Consider the following 19,074-nt stretch of genomic DNA (forward strand, 5'->3'; position numbering starts at 1 on the left):
TTCGATGACGGTTTGGATGTACCGTGCACTATTCAGTGTCCCCTCGACGATCACCAGAGGTGTACGGCCAGTGTAGGAGATCGCTCCCCACACCATGATGCCGGGTGTTGGCCCTGTGTGCCTCGGTCGTATGCAGTCCTGATTGTGGCGCTCACCTGCACGGCGCCAAACACGCATACGACCATCATTGGCACCATGGCAGAAGTGACTCTCATCGCTGAAGACGACACGTCTCCATTCGTCCCTCCATTCACGCCTGTCGCGACACCACTGGAGGCGGGCTGAACGATGTTGGGGCGTGAGCGGAAGACGGCCTAACGGTGTGCGGGACCGTAGCCCAGCTTCATGGAGACGGTTGCGAATGGTCCTCGCCGATACCCCAGGAGCAACAGTGTCCCTAATTTGCTGGGAAGTGGCGGTGCGGTCCCCTACGGCACTGCGTAGGATCCTACGGTCTTGGCGTGCATCCGTGCGTCGCTGCGGTCCGGTCCCAGGTCGACGGGCACGTGCACCTTCCGCCGACCACTGGCGACAACATCGATGTACTGTGGAGACCTCACGCCCCACGTGTTGAGCAATTCGGCGGTACGTCCACCAGGCCTCCCGCATGCCGACTATACGCCCTCGCTCAAAGTCCGTCAACTGCACATACGCTTCACGTCCACGCTGTCGCGGCATGCTACCAGTGTTAAAGACTGCGATGGAGCTCCGTATGCCACGGCAAACTGGCTGACACTGACGGTGGCGGTGCACAAATGCTGCGCAGCTAGCGCCATTCGACGGCCAACACCGCGGTTCCTGGTGTGTCCGCTGTGCCGTGCGTGTGATCATTGCTTGTACAGCCCTCTCGCAGTGTCCGGAGCAAGTATGGTGGGTCTGACACACCGGTGTCAATGTGTTCTTTTTTCCATTTCCAGGAGTGTATGTTCTGCTGGTCCTAATTACATTCTTTTTTATTTTTCTCTCAGTCCATTTTGTGTGCTCATTAGACGGTTCATCCTATTTAACAATTTATTTGATTATCCCTCTGAGCACAGCAGTATCACATCAGGGAATCTTATACGGGGTTTACATCAAGTTCGGGAACACTCTCAATTATTTATTGCGTAAGAACCAAACATTGTACAGATATAATACATACGTCAGTTTGAAGAGAAACCCTGAAAGGTTTTTTTTTTTTTCATGTATACCGCCACAACGTAGTTTGGTAATTTGCCGATAGTCAGCGCTAGTTGCTAGTCGCATCGATACATCGGCCGTGCTACAGAATAGAACAGCTGTTTCATGAAATGGCCTCCCCGATCACCAGATCTCACTCTGTGTGACTTTTTTCTGTGGGGACACATTAAAGATCTGGTGTATGCACCACCTCTACCACGTTATGTAGCAGAGCTTTGGAAGAGAATACTGGAAGCTGGGACGAGTATAGCAAGAATTCTATTGCCATATTGTCCTCTGCCGCGTCACTCATGGTTCTCATATCAAATGTTTGTAGAAAAAACTTTCAGAATTTCTCTTCAAAATGCAATATGTATGACATCTGTACAATGTTAAGCTCTTGTGCAATAGATAATTGAAAGTGTTCCCGGACTTTATGTACACCATGTATTTCCCTCTAAATTTTAACCCTACGGCTGAAACTTCGTTTTAGTCTTAATATTTCTTCTTCAGTGTACAGCCTAAAACTTTTTTTTAATCCGAGCATTTGTGTCTTTTTCTTCCATTGCTTCGTCCATTCTTGGTTCTTGTACATACTGTATGAGGGCGTGCTGGAAAGTAATACCTCCGAATTTTTATGTCAAAAAACTTAAAGCTTTTCAAGTAAAACAAGCTGTATTAACATTCTGGCATAGTCATGCTCAAGAAGAGGGTACGCCATGTGTGGACCAGCTCTTCCTATGTGTGCTCTCATTTTTCTGAGGGTCTCGGAATACCTTGCAGAGTTAATGGTGGTGCCTTTAGGCTTGAATTCCAAATGCACCTCACCTTGAAAATTCTAGAACACTGTGAGCCTGATTTTGCCTGCTGGTAGCATGGTCTTCAACTGTTTTGGCGCCGTCGATCCTTCGTGGTGGAAATCCGTTAACACTCTCTCGTTTTCTGGGTCAGTATAGTGGACCCAGCTTTCATCACCTGTCACAATGTTGTTAAGGAACCCACCACCCTCACACTCTAAACGTAAAAGATATTGTTGACAGGTGTCCAGTCTACACAGTTTCATGTCAGGAGTCACCATTCGAGGCTCCCAGCGTGCACACAGTTTTCTGTACCGCAGTTCTGCAATGATGACCTGCAGGCGCTCTCGTGTTGTGCCACACTTACCTGTGTTATCCGACGATTTTCTGTGATGAATTTACCTTCTCGATTCCGATGAGTCTCGTTGGTTACCGTACGAGGTCGTCCACTCCGAGCTCCGTCACACACGTTGCGGTTAGCACCACCGTTTCCTTCATTACGAACGCTAACAACTCAAGGTCGCTCATTACAATTGTCAAGACAATTATTATCATAACAACTTCCATTCTTCTGTGGATTTGAATTGGCGAAGTAGTTAAATTCCGCACCGCCTCGTTACACACTAGAGAGCCTATATACAGAGAGAGTGGCCATAGGTAAAGTTGCCCGTGATTGGTTGCTTACCTTTGGCGCCATTTTTCTGCCAAACGTCTCTCGCGCTTCCTATGTTCGCCGTGCTTTTGAGATGAATTGCAGTTCAGAGGACTTTTGGAAACGATTAAAAAGTATTTGAATTATTGAGAGACTTGTTATGCGTTGTGCATGTATGTTCGATTTAGTTGTATATAGTTTTTAGTATGTAATTAGCGTTTGCGATATTAAATAAGAGTTGAAATAATGAAGCTTTTGTGATGAAGTCGGTAGGCCTATATGTTTGAAGCAAACACGTTAGCAATTGTAGAGCATTGTTTTTGACATCAGTTCAAAATGGCTCTGAGCACTATGCGACTCAACTTCTGAGGTCATCAGTCGCTTAAAACTTAGAACTACTTAAACCTAACTAACCTAAGGACATCACACACATCCATGCCCGAGGCAGGATTCGAACCTGCGACCTTAGCGATCGCTCGGCTCCAGACTGTAGCGCCTAGAACCGCACGGCCACTCCGGGCGGCTTCTGACATCAGTAATTCGTTCTGCAGACGTTCGTAAACGATGCCAGGTTGTGCTGCATTTGGTTGTTCCAATAGAGGTGAAGGTGGATTTCGCGTGTTAGCATTTCTACGCAATGAAAAAAGACGAAAGAAATCATCTTGTGGTGCAGTTCTTCTTGTTGTCTGTGTGCAAGCTAAGAAAATGAGATGAGAAGTTCCGCCTTATGCAAGACACCTTTTTTCTTTTTGTTTCACCCATACATGTTTCAGCATTTTTGTGCTATCGTTAGTGGGTTCTATTTTTATTTTAACTGCAAATTTGTTGTTAACATATTAACATTTGCTTCGTTTACAACATTATGTAAAAGTTGCATTTATGATTTAATTGACGAAAAGTGGGTGTAATCATAAGCAACATACCTTACATGATGTTATGGTCAACTTGTTTTGGTAGCTGCTCTGCTACACAATATACTACTTGTCATCTGCAAACAGCAAAACGTAATTTATTTTCTGTTTCTTATGCATTTACGGACGGAAATAAGACTGTATCACGTTTTCTTTCTTTAACTTACAGTTTTGAAGTTGTGGTAAGTTTTCCTGTGTTGTTGGCGAAGTAAATAGGCTTACTTCTTTGCCTGTGTTCGCGTGGCAATGCAGTTTTTCCTATTACTCAAAACATAGGCCGAGTTTACGCTGCCATTACGTGTTATTGTGGCTGTGTGGCGTTCATTTGTTTCGTAGCGTGTTCTGCTGGGTGAGGCGCGCGAGTTTGAAACGTATTTAGTGTTAGTGGAGTGAGGTTTATGTAGGTTTGCGTGTGTGTGATGAGTATTGGGGCAGAGAGAGTGAGAGAGAGAGAGAGAGAGAGAGAGAGAGAGAGAGAAACAAAGAAAGAAAAGAGAGAGAGAGAGAGAGAGGTTTTGTTTGTGTGTGTGTGTGTGTGTGTGTGTGTGTGTGTGTGTGTGTGTGTGTTTTACTTGTATAGAGAGTTTTGTTGCACAGTGATGTGTATTCATTGAGTACTTTCTTTCCTTGGGCTATTGATTTTTGGATGTGGTAGTTTTCTTCCATAGCTAATTTTTGGTATAGGCTGCTGCTAGTTTTTAGGATGTGAAGGTCAGTTTCAATGTTTGTTGGGTGGGGTTGTGCGCTACCAGGTGGTCTGCAAATGTTGAGTGTGTGCTATTGCTTCTCAGTGCTCTGAGGTGTTCATTATATCCGGTTCTGAAGGTCCTACATGTTTGGTCCACATATACAGACTGACAGCAGTTGCAAGTAAGTTGATAGATGCCAGTCTGGCTGTATTTGTCAGTGTTGATGGTAATTCTCCCGAGTCTGCTCTGTATTGTGTTGTTGGTTCTGTATGCTATGTTGAGTCCCTGTTTCTTTAGTATATTACCCACCCTGTGTGTGACTTTGTTGTTGTAAGTCATTATGTGCCATTTGTTGCTTACTGTCTGCTGATTTGTTGTGTGATGAGTTGTGTTTGTATGTGTGTGTGTTTCACGGTTACGTACTGTTTGTTTTTGTATTTTGTGGTTTATTTTGTATACTCTCTTTGCGTCATATCCATTCTCCTGTGCAATTTGTTTTATTGTGTTCAGTTCTTGTGTGTAGTCATGTTTGTTCATGGGTATTTTGTTCAGCCTGTGAAGTAAATATCTGAAGCTGGCTTCTTTGTGCGTTATGGGATGATTGGATTACCACTAACACCAAATACAATCCAAACTCGCGCGCCTCACCCAGCAGAACACGCTACGAAACAAATGAACGCCACACAGCCACAACACGTAATGGCAGCGTAAACTCGGCCTATGTTTTGAATAATAGGAAAAACTGCATTGCCACGCGAACACAGGCAAAGAAGTAAGCCTATTTACTTCGCCAACAACACAGGAAAACGTACCACAACTTCAAAACTGTAAGTTAAAGAAAGAAAACTGTGATACAGTCTTATTTCTGTCCGTAAATGCATAAGAAACAGAAAATAAATTACGATTTGCTGTTTACAGATGACAAGTTGTATATTGTGTAGCAGAGCAGCTACCAAAACAAGTCGACAATAACATTATGTAAGGTATGTTACTTATGACTACACCCACTTTTCGCCAATTAAGTCATAAATGAAACTTTTACATAATGTTGTAAACGAAGCAAATGTTAATATGTTAACAACAAATTTACAGTTAAAATAAAAATAGAATCCACTGACGATAGCACAAAAGTGCTGAAACATGTATGGGTGAAACAAAAAGAAAAAAGGTGTCTTGCATAAGGTGGAACTTCTCATCCCATTCCCAAAGACGAAAGCAGTGGGCAGTCGCAGTTAACAGGGCTGACATAAATCAAACAGGAGCCTTGTGGAAACCAACCAAATATTCTTATCAATGTTAGGTTGTTCACTTTGCTGAGAGAACTCTGATTTTAAGGTGTCAGGTTTCTTAAATATTTTTAGTCATGCAAAACAGGTAGGCCTATTACAATTTATTACATTTTTAAGCTCTTATTTCTTTAACAGTTCGTGCATACTGGTAGCATCACCAGCTTTTCTGAAGCCAATATCAGACAGTCCTTGCTGGAAACGGAAAGTTCCTGTAATTGTTGTGCCATGCTCATTCGACTTCATAGCGTCAAACTTTATTTCGTTCCTAATCAGAACACTAGGCATTATTTTGGTTTCACTATTATTGCCTGATTGTTGTAAGCACGTTTTCCATAGTTGTCGTGGTTGCTGAAACATTATTCGTAGTAAATAATTGTAGGTACTCTTCAAGACAGTTTTTAGTAGGTCTGCTTACTGTGGGGTAGAAGGGATACGGTAGTTTTCTTGTTACGTTCAGTCGTTATTACAGTAGCCTACATTTAACATTACCTGATTTTTGTACTCTTTTTCGTTTGTTATCTACGAGAAGTATTCATATAAATATGAAAGAAAGTCGTAAGCAGTTGTTTACTTGTGACATGCAAAAAGTTTGAAGCGTGACAAGAAGTACTAATACGTCTCACACTTTTTGCATGTCACAAGTAAACAACTCCTTACGACTTTCATTCATTTGACGTAATACAGGTAAGTTAAATCTTTAGCGTTATGCATTTCCGATCCAAAAGTAATGCTATACACTATATTTTTTGTATTTACGTTACTCATTGCAAGATGTCTAGTGAACGAACTTTAAAGGAGATAAATGCAAGTAACGAATAATTTTTACAGCCATTGTATCAAATTTTCCTGTGCTGTACATAGTAGGCTACTATGAGTATATTATAGCTGTAAAGAAAGGCATTTAACGAATGATTTTTGCCATATTGTGTTGTGCTTTTGATTGAGTAGTGTGTACTCCACTACTGGCCATTCAAAAGTCCCGCCCGCAGTTTGGCAGAAAAATGGCCGCCGTATCGTCCGGTTGGCCACTCTCTCCCTATACAAGCTCTGTATTACACACTACAAGTCGGAGTCCCCTAGCGGCATAGGATCTCAATTTGCGTCAGCGAAACGGGAAAGTCGACCGAGTGTTATGCATAACATGTAATACCTCTATCGATGTTGAGAACAGAATAAAAAATTCGGAAGCATTACATTTTAGCACGCCTTGTATATTACATGACTTTCCCTATAGATAATACCTATATTTCTGCTACTTTCAACCATCTTGCACCATTTTAGTTGCCAAACTCGTTTTCTAAGTCGACAGAGTATCAGCCAGATAAGTTCTGAAACGTGGTTTCTTCTGCAGCGAAGTTTCCTCGCTGTGGTTTCTCCTGCAGCAGCCTTCTGTGTAGGTTATTTTCTATGAAAAAGGAATATACCGTTCGCCGCGCCACAATGACGGCGGCGCACACAAACACGCGACCGCTATGCAGGAAACGCCCACCCTCAGACAGCCGCCACTGTCATCGTAGCGGACGCTGGCGGTCGTGCATTTCGCATTCGTTCCGCCGCCAGTACTCAGAAAATTGCCGCCTTTATTGGTGCCATAAATAAGGCGAGCGCTTACGGAGCGGTGACGCAGCCGCCGATAGCGTAAGAGATTCATATACAGCCAGGGGGCTGCACGGAAGCTCTCATTGAGCACTCAGATATGCCAAGTGTGCGCCGGATACTACTTCGAGGCAGACAGCTCAGGAGTCTCGTATCTTTAAGTCACACGAGACCCGATGTTCTGTCCGCCAGTGGCTCGCTAATGACATCAACTTTTCTGTAATACGGTACCGGCAGAGCAGCATTATTTCGCCTGATAGTCTTGTTAACTCAGAAATATGACAAGCGACGCCAACCAATTTACGCAATGCAGACCACTCCTTCATCTTACTAGTCTTTCTATACTTCCAAATCAAGGGTTGCGCGAAGTTCGGTTCTGAAGTACAGAGACGTACCGCTCTCTCCATCGTTTATGTGGTCGTCGCAATTCCGATCGTTTTGTTGGTGTATGTCGGAATCCTTCGAATGGTAATCGGTCATGGCAGTATTTTCATCAGGAGTACAGAACTACGCCTGGTTTCATTTCACTCATTCCACTAAATTATTTTTAACTACTAGTAGATTCCCTATTGTCCACACCTACAATTTCGTGTCTTATACCTCGAATGCTCGATTTTGCTGCTTCTGTATTCTTCTTTCATCACATTTGCAAATTATATTCTCTTACTAACAGAGAAACTCGGCGTTGTCCAGGTGTTTATTTATAGCTGGTCTTGTGCCTAATGTTTATGACGTCATATCTCCTGAAATACTCATATGTGTCGTACAACGATATTGCCTGCAAAATTTGTTGCGAATGTAATTACCATCAACGAAGTAATAAATTTAAACGTCACGCGCGATGTGGCGGTTTTCACACATCTCACTGTTTCTGACGACATATCTCCAGAACTATGTGACTTATAATGATATAATATTATAGGTACATTCAGCGACATATGTGGATATTGCTTGCAAAACTTGTTGTGAACAGAGTTAGTAGCAAAGAAGTAATAAATTTAAACATCTGACATAATGCCTCTGTTTTTAATACATTTCACTGTTTGCGATTGTCATATACTACGTGTTGCAAAATGACGCAATTTTGCAGTTACATTCTGTGTGTGCTATGTTTGAATACTGACTGCAAAATATGACTCGAATGCAATCAGTAGTAATGAAGTAATAAATTATAACGTCATGACTCACGCGGTATTTTTACTGCACCATCAGCGTAAAAGTAGTAGGCGATAAACTATTGATCACTTTGTAAAGGCTGCCAGAGAGTACAATTTCGTAAAAGTTTGTTGCAACTGGCTAAGTGCTCTCATTCTCAAATACTGGATGAATAAAGTCTCAGAATTCACGCGTCCCGGGCTATGCTTCTTTTTCGCCCCCACTCCTTTGATAGGCAGGGATGACAGTTCAAATTCCCGGCCGGACGGCCAGACTCGGGTTTCCCGTGATTTCTCTATGCCGGGACGGTTCCTTCGAAAGGGCACCGTCGATCTCCCTCTAAACTCTTCCTAACCCGACCTCTGCTCCGTCTCTAATTACGTCGCTGTAGACAGGATGTTATCTCTAATCTTTTCCTTTGATTTACTGTTTTAGCTCCCTCTACCACTTTGTTCCTGTGTTGTCCATGTTTTACTGCTGACTGCTTGCTTCGTCCCACGCTTCGGTGTGATTAGGCTCATATTTTTCCAAGCTTGTTACCTGTGTGTTACGTTCTGTTTTATCTTACTGTTCTGAGTACTTTCTTGACACCCGTCTCAATCTGTTACTGAGCGGGCGCTGAAGACCTTGCCGTCGTAAGCCCATACAACCCTCTCCATGCATCCATCCATTTGATTTACTTTTTGTGTTTCAAAGTTCTGAATTCGAACTGTGTCCGTATTCGTTTCTCCATCATGTGACACCTTCTAACACACAGTCCACTCACATTAACGTGACCACCACCTATGAAACTTCCTGGCAGATTAAAACTGTGTGCCAGACCGAGATTCGAATTCGGGACCTTTCGTAGCTACCAACCGAGCTACCCAAGCAGGACTCACGCCCCGTCCTCACAGCTTTACTACCACCAGTATCTCGTCTCCTACCTTCCAAACTTTACAGAAGTTCTCCTGCGAACCTTGCAGAATTCGCACTCCTGACAGAAAGGATATTGCGGAGACATGGCTTAGCCACAGCCTGGGGGATGTTTCCACGACACTAGCAGTGGAGGGTATACAAAGCGTATCGAGAGCACACGGATAAAAGTGCAGTCGCTGTCGTAATGTGGAAACTGAACCATTTATCTGACGTCCGAAAGTGCATCATCATTAGCTTTCGGAACTAGGGTGAGAGCATTTCCGAAACGGCTAAGTTTGTAAACTGTTTGCGTGCCGCCACGGTTAAAGTACACTGAGATGACTAAAGCCACGAGGTATCTCCTAATACCGTGCCGGACCTGCTTTGACCCGGCGTAGTGCAGCAACTCGATGTGGCATCGGTTGAACAAGTCGTTGGAAGCCCCCTGCAGAAACATTGAGCCCTTTTGTTTCTGTAACCGTTCATAGTTGCGAAAGTGTAGCAAGTGGAGTATTTTGTGCAGGAACGGACCTCTCTATAATGTCCCGTAACAGTGACAGACGATTACTGTTAATGCAGTAAAAGATCCACGCAGTGGGCACCAAATGAAAAAGCTACTCCTTATGTTTCTGATCTAGACTGCCATAAAAATGCAAAGGAACTGTTAATCGGAACTCAGGGAGAAGTTGTAGTCTAATTCGCAAACGATTTATTGATCTTAAACAAGACAAGACAACAAATTTATTAAAGACACATCACACAAAAAATATTTATTTAATAAAAGCCTTACTAAAATGGGGTCTATGGTGGACAAAGTGATCTGCTGGGGATCGACACACGACACTAACCAGAACACTACTCGCTCTCTCTCACTTCACACACGTGAATCCAGGTTATGGCATCAAAGTACGCCTCCACCAAGCATCTATATTCTACCATACAAAAAAAAGGAAAAATATGGTTCGAAAGAACAGGGTGCTGAGAAACAAATGTTATAGTCCTACGTTGCAGCAGCGAGTACTTTACCATCCTACTGGTCAAGGCGGCGCATTACGATGCTTCGGCGACTGAAGTCATGGACGGCGGAAATCTGTTATTAAATGCGCGTTCCCGAAAAATGCAAGTAGGCGGTCTCGCGTTCGGTTAATTCAGAACGCAGGTACTTCCCTAAGAGCCTCTGAATCCCCGACGGATTCCACTGTGCAGGTGGACCCGTTTGCTGGTCTGCCAAGCCAATTTGACTCGGTGCCACGACTGTGCATGTCGGAATGCGTCAAATGTTTAGACGGCCGACTCAAGACAAATAGTACACCAACGCGTCTCTCATTGTGGCCGTGATGATAAAAGCAGTACCTCTGATGGTTCAGGAGGTGACTGGCACAGGCTCTACGTCGCGCCCTAGCAAAGGACACAAGTCTCACCGTTTAGGTAGAGACCTGCAGTTCTTTACTAGCGAAACGCCAGTACAAGAGACTTGTACAAGGGAGTGACGATCTCCCTTATTCTGTGTTGCCTCCTCAGCTCGGTTCCAAAACCACGTTTCTCATTCTTGACTTCCCCCAATTTCGCACAAGCCAATCACGAACTGGAGCCTCGCGTTCTAAGCTTGGTGAATGGTCTTTGCACTGCAAACCGATTTGACCAATCAGAGACTTAAAGATAATTGGCAGAAAACGGAAAAAAATTCAGCTTCGTGGCCTCTTTCCCACATGTTTGGCGTGTCTCTTGCTACCACAATACAGGGTGGAAGCACAGCTCTCCATAAATAACTTGTTGCATCCATTTCAAGGTTTGCAGGGAATGGCCATAAGCTCGCATTGACAAAAGGTGTTTTGAAACAGAGTCTGCACTTCTAGACACCAGTTTTCCAGTCCCACAATTTGCAGACCGTTTACATTTCTTTTGGTGGCTTGTTCGCTAGTAAGACCTACAATGCGCTGTCGGCGACTTTTGGGCGCAAGGCCGTATACCTGGACGTCTGGCGCCAAACTAATGTGTTTTGCACAATGCGATTGCTGCACACAGCCGTCTGGAAATGTCTCTTCATTGTTCCCCAGAAAAAACGCGCTTTGTCGCCCCACCCACGCTGTGCTCTTACGGCAACCGCTTAAGTCTGCATCCTGTTCCTTTAAACGCAGGTGAAGCTTACCGTACTTCTTTCCCTAGAGCATGCAAACGAGACCATAAACTGCTGCCCACCATTTCATCACAGTGTATGAAGTCAGATCGCCGTAGATCATATTCCCTACACCAAATCAGAAGTGAGAGTGCCCTGCAATCTCTCAACTGTTTGATGGTATTCATGTGGGGCGGTATGGGTGACCAAATCATTCGCTCGAACTGTCCAGAATGTTCTTCAAACCAGTTGCTAACAACTGTGACCTGGTGACATGGTGCACTGTCATCCTAAAAATTCCTCCTTTGTTTGGAAACATGAAGTTCATGAACGTGTGCAAATGTTCTCCAAGTAGCCGAACATAACAGCTTACAGTCAGTCATCGGTCCAGTGGAACAGAGGAGCATGTCCATTCCATGTAAACACAGCCAACTCCATTATGCTGCCACCACCAGCTTGCACAGTGCCTTGTTGACATCTTGGGTAGATGGTTTCGTGGAGTCTGCGCCACACTCCATCCCTAACATCAGTTCTTATCGAATGAAATCCGGACTCATTTGAACAGGTATTCCGGTCATCTATGGTCCAACTGACATGAACACGAGGGTAGGAGAGATGCTGCACGCAATATCATACCGTTAGCAAAGGCACTCGTGTTGGTCGTCTGCTGCCATATCCCATTAACGCCAAATTTCGTTGCACTCTGTCTTAACAGACACGTTCGACGTACGTCCCTCATTGATTTCGACGGTCATTTGATGCTATGTTGCGTATCTGTTAGTACAGACAACTCTACGCGATCGCCGCTGTTCTCGACCGTTACGTGGAGACCGTCGGTCACTGGGTTGTCCGTGGTGAGAAGTAATACCTGAAATGTGATATTCACGGCACTCTCTTGACACTGTGGATCTCGGAATATTGATTTACCTAACGATTTCCCAAGTGGAATATCCCATGCGTCTAGCTCCAGTTACTATTCCACGTTCAAAAGCTGGATGTGAACAGCGCGTAGCGTTGCGCAGTTGGAGGCAAACCGCCAGCAGTGGTGGATGTGGGGAGAGAGAGTTTTGAATCATAATCAAGTCGGAAACGTTTTCACTTGAATCACCTGAGTACGAATGACAGCTCCGCCAATGGACTGCACTTTTATGCTTTGTGTGCGCGATACTTCCGTCATCCGCTATCCCATGACACCACAGTGTATACTGTGCATGACACAATGGCGTTATGCAAAACCGGCGCTGAGATGGCTGTGGTGCACCATTGGCCATAGATAACAGGGCTGAATGACAGGTGCGGAGATGTCTATGGGCGAATAGGCGTGCTACTGCTGAGCGACTAAAGGTCCAAATGAACGAAAGCGCTAGCAACAATGTCTCCTGACGAACGTTGCTGTGTGTGGGGCTCGGCAGCAGGTACCTGGCTCATGCACTCATGCTGTCGGCATTTCATTGGCGACGTATGCTAGAATTTGCACAGGAGAACTGCAACGGGACAATCCACAGAGCGGCGACAGATCCATTTTGCGATAACAGAGGGGCATTGGCATGTGCGGCGTGAAACGTCTGAGGGTAAGCACGCTCCAACAATCGTTCGAAGAGTCCAGGCCGGAAGAGGGAGCGTTATGGTCTGGGGACTGTTTTCGTGGCGTTTCCAGGGCAACTTCCCTGGGCGTTCTCATCATCCTGGAAGGCACAGTGGATCAATGTAAGTACGCATCTATCCTTGGGGACCATGTCCATCCTTATTCACTACTGGCCAGTAAAATTGCTACGCCAAGAAGAAATGCAGATGATAAACGGGTATTCATTGGACAATATATATTATACTAAAACTGACATGTGATTACATTTTCACGCAATTTGTGTACACAGATCCTGAGAAATCAGTACCCAGAACAGCCACTTCTGGCCGTAATAACGGCCTTGATACGCCTGGAAATTGAGTCAAAAAGAACTTGGGTGGCATGTACACGTACAGCTTTCCATGCAGCTTCAACACGATACCACAGTTCATCAACAGAAGTGACTGGCGTATTGTGACGAGCCAGTTGCTCGACCACCATTGACCAGACGTTTTCAGTTGGTGAGAGATCTGGAAAATGTGCTGGCCAGGCCAGCAGTCGAACATTTTCTGTATCCTGAAAAGCCCGTGCAGGACCTCCAACATGTGGTCGTGTATTATCCTGCTGAAATTCAGGGTTTTGCAGGGATCGAATGAAGGGTAGAGCCACGGGTCGTAACACATCTGAAATGTAACGTCCACTGTACAAAGTAACGTCAATGCGAACAAGAGGTGACCGAGACGTGTAACCAATGGCACCGCATACCATCACGCCGGGTAATACGCCAGTATGGCGATGACGAATACACGCTTCCAATGTGAGCTCACTGCGATTTCGCCAAACACGGATGCGACCATCATGATGCTGTAAACAGAACCTGGATTCATCCGAAAATATGACGTTTTGCCATTCGTGTACCCAGGTTCGTCGTCGAGTACACCATCGCAGGCGCTCCTGTCTGTGATGCAGCGTCAAGGGTAACCGCAGCCATGGTCTCCGAAATGATAGTTGCTGCAAACGTCGTCGAACTGTTTGTGCAGATTGTTGTTGTCTTGCAAACGTCCCTATCTGTTGACTCAGGGATCGAGACGTGGCTGCACGATCCGTTACAGCCATGCGGATAAGATGCCTGTCATCTCGACTGCTAGTGATACGAGGCCATTGAGATCCAGCACGGCGTTCCGTATTACCCTCATGAACCCACCGATTCCATATTCTGCTCAGATCTCGACCAACGCGAGCAGCAATGTCGCGATACGATAAACCGCAATCGCGTTAGGCTACAATCTGACCTTTATCAAAGTCGGAAACGTGATGGTAAGCATTTCTCCTCCTTACACGAGGCATCACAACAACGTTTCACCAGGCAACGCCGGTCAACTACTGTTTGCGTATGAGAAGTCGGTTGTTAACTTTCCTCATGTCAGCACGTTGTTGGTGTAGCCACAGGCGCCAAACTTGTGTGAATATTCTGATAAGCTAATCATTTGCATATCACAGCATCTTCTTCCTGTCGTTTAAATTTCGCGTCTTTAGCACGTCTTCTTCGTGGTGTAGCAATTTTAATGGCCAATAGTGTAGAAAATATTTCTCGTCTTCCATTGACCAACAGATTAAGTGTTGAAGAAAGGATCTGTTCGACTGTCTTGGAGTGAAATACAGGGAAATTTATTTCTTGCTGCTTCAGTGGTTTGAACACCGTGTTCTTTCTTATTGCTCAGAAATATGTGAGATGTTGGTGTGCAGATACGGTGATTCCTTGGAAATGAAGCATGGCACCTACATCTTTACCAAAACTTTCATTGTTATCTCATTTTAAAGTTGTAAAGTTATTACACTTTTGCAACACTTTCTCTGTCAGACTCTATAAGTTATGTGATAGTATCACATTTTGCAGTCTTCTGAATAAACTAGTTTGTAATGTGAATCTTTCATGACTGTTCCATGTTTTCTTACAATCAGATATTTGGCTTTCAGTGTTTCCCATTTCTATTCTGTAGTTTATTGTCGATGTAGTCATAAGGTCTTTAAGTTGGTGCTACCCCTTTCAACCTAATGGAGTTTCCGGCAAGAGGCTGGTAATTTCTGAATTTGTAATATTTCTCTTGTGTTAGGTTTCCTTCATCTTTGCATCTGGCCATTAAGACTGCATCTCCAGAGACAATATCAAATAACAAAAGTTTACTTATTGCGCTTATGAAGTATTGTAGGAAGAATGCCAACTAAACTTGTAACTCATTTGGGTGCGTACTGCGAGCGAAATGCAGTACACAAGCGAAGCCTACGAGAAAGACAGGCCGCGGCGCGCAGCTCACGAAGGTAGGGCAGAGCTCGCTCGCTTTATTTGTTGGTCAATGGAAGACGAGAAATATTTTCCAGTATGGCAACATTTTACAGTCTGAACACCAAATTTACACGATTCTTCGTTTTATTTGATTGCGCTGCATAATACACCGTTAAATTCTAATGATTTCAGCTTGTATCACGTTGTGTTGCTTCTTTCTGAGCAACAGCAGTCTATTTTATTTATTATTATGGCTTTCCTTGAATTCTTTAGTTCAGTTTTTTACTTTATGTTTCCAATTTTTCTTATCCGTCATACATAAAGATTCACAACGAAAATAACTGGAATTGAGTTGCTTGTAGGTAAGCGAACGAGAAACAGTTACAGCTTGTAGCACCGCGGTCACAGTCGGCACATTCAACGTTCCTCATGTCACGAAGAAAGAGAATTACACACCTCTAGATCTAGTGAGGTTATTTTGAAATACAAGGAGGCTTCTCTGATCATTCCAGCCTGAGCAGTTTGAGCAGAAATATGGAAAGAAAGCGAGAAGTGCTTGCTCGAACATGAATGTAGATACTAGCCGAGCCTTCAGGTTGAACTGCTGTATTTGATCACGAACAGCAGTTGCACAGTGTCCCCAATGTGTTGCAAGTGTCAGTCAGGGTCAGACAGTATTCTGTGTAGTAGTGAGTGCATTATGTCGGAGCTAAGTGACTTCAACCGTGGACAAATTGTTGGTGCTCCTATGGTGGGTGCTTCCGTAACCAACATAGGCGAAGGGTATGGTGTTTCAAGAGGCACTGTGGCTCTGGGCACTATGGGACTTAACATCTATGGTCATCAGTCCCCTAGAACTTAGAACTACTTAAACCTAACTAACAGAAGGACATCATACAAGAGGCACTGTATCGAAGATTTATAGTGCATACAGGGAAGACGGAGAAACATCTTCCGCTAAGTTACAATCATTGAAGAGTATTCTGACGAAGGATAAGACGACGGTAGTTGCAAAAGGCAGTGCAGAACTGCATGTCGGACAAGCGATCCTTGTCAGCACCAAAACAACAACAAGGAGGCTCCGTAAGCAGAGAACTGCAGAGCGAGCTAGAATTCCAAGACCACTCATCAGTGATGCAAATACCCATAACAGGAAAACGTGGTGCCGAAGCCAAGAAATCTAGAGTATGGAAAAATCAAAGAAAGTCATTTGGTCAGATAAGTCTTGTTTTTCATAATTTTCATCTCTAACCGCGCTTACGTCCCACAGTGATACATGACGGGGTTTGGTGATGATTTGAGCAGCCATGTCGAGTTATTCCATTGTCCTCCATGGTTACTCTGCAAGGCCGCATTACTGCCAAGGATGATGTGGCTATTATGGCGGATAAGAGCCAGACTATGGAAAAATAAGTGTTCCCCACTGGTGATGCTGTGTTTGAAGGTGACAGAGCCGCTGTTCAAGCATCTTCCATCGTCCAGGACTGGTTTCGGCAGCACGAGAATAAATTGTTGCATACCCCTCCTTCACCTCAGTCACGTACGTTAGAGAGAAGGATGCGTGATCACTATCCACTTCCTGCAACATTACCTGAACTGGCACAATTTTGCAGGAAGAACGGTATAAGATTTGTATGTAGGCTGTTTAAGTTTTTATGTTGGTAACGCCACGTAGCGCTCTGTATGAAAATCACTGACTGTGCTGTGTGCAGTCTGTGGCTGGTTGGATTCATTGTTGGAATATTCGCTTGTGTAGTATTGGGCAGTTGGATGTGAACAGCGCATAGCGTTGTGTAGTTCGAGGTGAGCCGCCATCAGTGGTGGAAGTGGGGAGAGAGATGTCAGAGTTTTGAGCGGACGATGTGGACGTGTGTCCGCCAGAAAAAGGAAATTTGTAAGGATGGATGTCATGAATAATGACTTTTGAACATTATTAAGGTAAATCCATTGTTTGTCTCTATCAAAATCTTTCATTTGCTAACTATGCCTATCAGTAGTTAGTGCCTTCAGTAGTTAGAATCTTTTGCTTAGCTGGCAGTATAGACGCTCGCTGTATTGCAGTAGTCCGAGTAACGAAGATTTTGATACAGAACAAACAACATATTTACCTTAATAATGTTCAAAAGTCATCATACACACGTCCAGATCGCCCGCTCAAAACTCTGGTATCTGTCTTCCCACAGCCACTACACAAACGAATATTCCAACAATGAGTCCAACCAGCCACAGACTGCACACAGCACAGTCAGTGATTTCCATAAAGAGCGCTACGTGGCGTTATCAGCATAAAAACCTAAACAGCCTACTTACAGATTCCCCCGAAAACCATACAAGACCTATATTTAGCCATTCCTATGTGACTGGATGTTGCTATGTTTGCCAATGCGTTTGCTCTCCCGTATTAGGCATTTGAGAGATGATAAGTTACTCTCTCACCTATTTTTTCGTATCCAGAAAATTATTAATGATTTTGATACAATCTTATGCACCTTGAGCGAGGCTCTAAGAAGTTAACAGCCTGAGCATAGATTGATGAAGCCTGGAAGGACACTGAAAGCATGAGGCATTTTTGTAGTTCTTAGCTCATAGGAACAGCGTGTAAGGAGTTGAAAGCAATTGGCAACGTGCCCATCCCTCAGTAAATCTTGCTGGACAGGTCCACAGCTGTACTGGGCAGACAGGGCAGCTCTTTGTCGAGGCAGGTCTCCAGCAGAACAATGCTGAGCTACCTGCCATGGCGCCAGCGGAAGGCTGAGCTGGGGCAAGGGACTGAAGGAACACATCTACACAGTGGAGTCATAAACTGAGCACTGTGTACAGAGCCATGTGTAATAAAAATTCACCTGTTTTTCTGTTCGCCAATAGTGCTAGCAGGTCAGTGAACCACTTCCCCAGCTGCCTTGGCTGTATAAGAAACTCCAGCATCTGAGAAACGTTTAGAGACAGACTCTTTATTACACCTCACAGCTAGGACTAACAAGCTCCAAGGTACAGGCGATTTAGATAAATATCTTTAAAATTGTCTCTGTTTGCTTGTTGCCGTCGGAGAAAATCATATTCCCCCTCTGCAAAAACTTTAAAAAGCCAGTAATTGGCGGTTTCCTTTTTTCCCAGAGGTGCAGTTTCTTAACTCTTGCCCTGGTTCGACATGAGTTTGTCTTGTCGTGTGGGAGGGGAGATTTAGCGTATCTAGAGCCCTGTGATTGGCTCAAGATGTCACCCATGCACTTTGCAGGAAAACGGATTTTTTTTTCTGAAGAAGTGCAAAGCACGTGTGCCGGACTTCGGTCTGGTAAGCGCTTCTGGTCGATGCTCTGGCATATGTGGTTGATGCTTGGGATCTGTCCTGAGACTAACTTCACTTGCGAGTAGTTTAGACTGGGGAGCCTGTGGTGAAGTTCTTATTGTACCGACAATGTGACGTCAAATGTCTCAGACTACTCAGTTTCTGAGGAGATTTTGGTTTACTTTTGGTTTACGTTTAGTATCCTTGGGCGCCAAATTGGTCCTTGGTACCACCAGCGAACGGGTGTGTTACTCACTGAACTCTACCGTGATTTCAGGACTCTGGTAGAGAGTAAAATGCGATCCGCCTGCCTGATCGCTAGAGCGTGAGATTTTTTGCATTTCTTTCGTGGCCGCAATCGATTCACAGATGCCGCCTCACATCTCACCCCCACCGCACACATCTCGCCAGCTGTAAGTTACATCGTCACATGAAGCAAACAGGAAAATGTATTGCCGCTCTGGCATTATCAGGGCGCACAAATCCCAATCGGCACTTGCTCTCAGCTGCACCTATGTAATGAACCTACAGTAGATTTGATCCGAGTCTGCTCAGCGTCAGACCAATTCAGATTGTGTATTCCACACTTTTAGGGACTCACTTCTGCCACCCAGGTTCCTTGTCCAGTGTAGCCTTAAACCAAGTTAGTTGTTTACGGTATTCAATCAATAACTTGTTTA

This window comes from Schistocerca gregaria, chromosome 8 (assembly GCF_023897955.1).
Source record: "Schistocerca gregaria isolate iqSchGreg1 chromosome 8, iqSchGreg1.2, whole genome shotgun sequence".
In the NCBI taxonomy this organism is placed as follows: Eukaryota; Metazoa; Arthropoda; class Insecta; order Orthoptera; family Acrididae; genus Schistocerca; species Schistocerca gregaria.